Here is a 1,776-nt window from a genome sequence, read left to right on the forward strand (position 1 = left end):
GACACCTCAAACTCAATTATGTTCACAATGTTTACCAAACCAATATCTCCCAGTTCAAAAACTGGTACCACATCAAACTTGTTAATCAAGCCAGAAACCTGGGAATCATCCTCAATTCAAACTCTCTTCCATCACCTTACCTTCCCATATCCAATCCTTCAGCAAGTCCTATTGATTCTACCTTAAAACTATACCTTACATCCATCCACTTCTCTCCACCTCCACTCACACCATAGTCTCTCATCTGGACCACTGTCAAGATCCTCCAAGCTGCTCTCCCCCTTTCCAATCTTGATCTTCTCTAATGTAAATACAAGATGGATCTTTTAAAAAGAAAAGAAAAATTATATCATCTTTCTCTCATGATTTAGTGGTTTCCCACAGAATTTAATATCCAAACTCCTTACTCTTATCTATAAGGTCTTGCCTATATCATCAACCTCATCTCATACACTCTTTCTTTTTCACTACATTCCAGCCATAATGGTCTTCTTTCAAAGCTTTGAATATAATAAAATCCTTCTCCTCAGGGTCTTTGTATATGATGTTCCCACTGCCTGGAACATTCTTCCCTCCATTCTTTAAATTACTTTTTTCTGATGCTTCAAGTTTCAGCTTAACTGCCCCCTCTTCAGAGAGGCCTTCCCTGACCATGTAATCTAAAGTAGGATTCTCCTCCCACTCCTTTATACTGTATTTCAGCCCCTACATTTATTTTAGAGTAATTACTGTTATTTGTAATTTTTAAACTATCTATTCATCCAAGAATGCAAGGTCCTTACCTAGAGAGTATTATGTTAAGTGAAGTAAATCCTACAGAGAAAGACAAATACCTTATGATTTCACAGATATGTGGAATCTAAAAAACATAACAAATGAACAAACCAAAAAACTCATAAATAAAGAAGATGTGGTTCATATATACAATGGAATATTACTCAGCCATCAGAAAGGATGAATACCCACCATTTGTATTAACATAGATGGAACTGGAGGAGATTATGCTAAGTGAAATAAGTCAAGCAGAGACAGATGATTATCATGTGGTTTCACTCATATGTGGAATATAAGGAATAGGGCAGAGGACCATAGGGGAAGGGAGGGAAAACTGAATGGGAGGAAGTCAGAGAGGGAATCAAACCATGCGAGACTCTGGACTCTGGGAAACAAACTGAGGGTTACAGAAGGGAGACGGTTAGGGGGAGGGGGTAACAGGGTAAGGGGTATTAAGGAAGTGTTGTGACAAGCACTGGGTGTTATGCAAAACTAATGAATCATTAAATACTACCTCAAAAACTGAAGGTGTACTATATGTTGGCTAATTGAACAAAATAATAAAAAATAATAAATAAATAAATAAATAATAGAGTGAACTGGTAGTTGTGTGGGGGAGACAGATAAAGGGGATTAAGGGGTAAAAATTTCCAGTCATGAAAATGAAAAGTGAAGTGTAGGGAATATAGTCAATAATATTGTAATAATTTGTATGGTGACAGATAGTAACCACTTATTATGGTGAGCATTTTATGATGTATGTAATTTTCAAATCATTATGTCATATACCTAAAAATAATATGTCAACTATACTTTAATTATAATTTTTAAAATTCTAAAAATAAAAAATTAAAGTGTAAATTGTAACTGAAAAAATAAAACAAAAATAATACAAGACCCATAACTATATGGACCATATCCATTGTGCTCTATCTCCAGTCACTAGCATTAATAGTTCATATTTATCAATTGCTTACTATATGTTCGATGCTGTTCTGGGAC

The sequence above is a fragment of the Lutra lutra genome, chromosome X, assembly GCF_902655055.1.
Source record: "Lutra lutra chromosome X, mLutLut1.2, whole genome shotgun sequence".
Classification (NCBI taxonomy): Eukaryota; Metazoa; Chordata; class Mammalia; order Carnivora; family Mustelidae; genus Lutra; species Lutra lutra.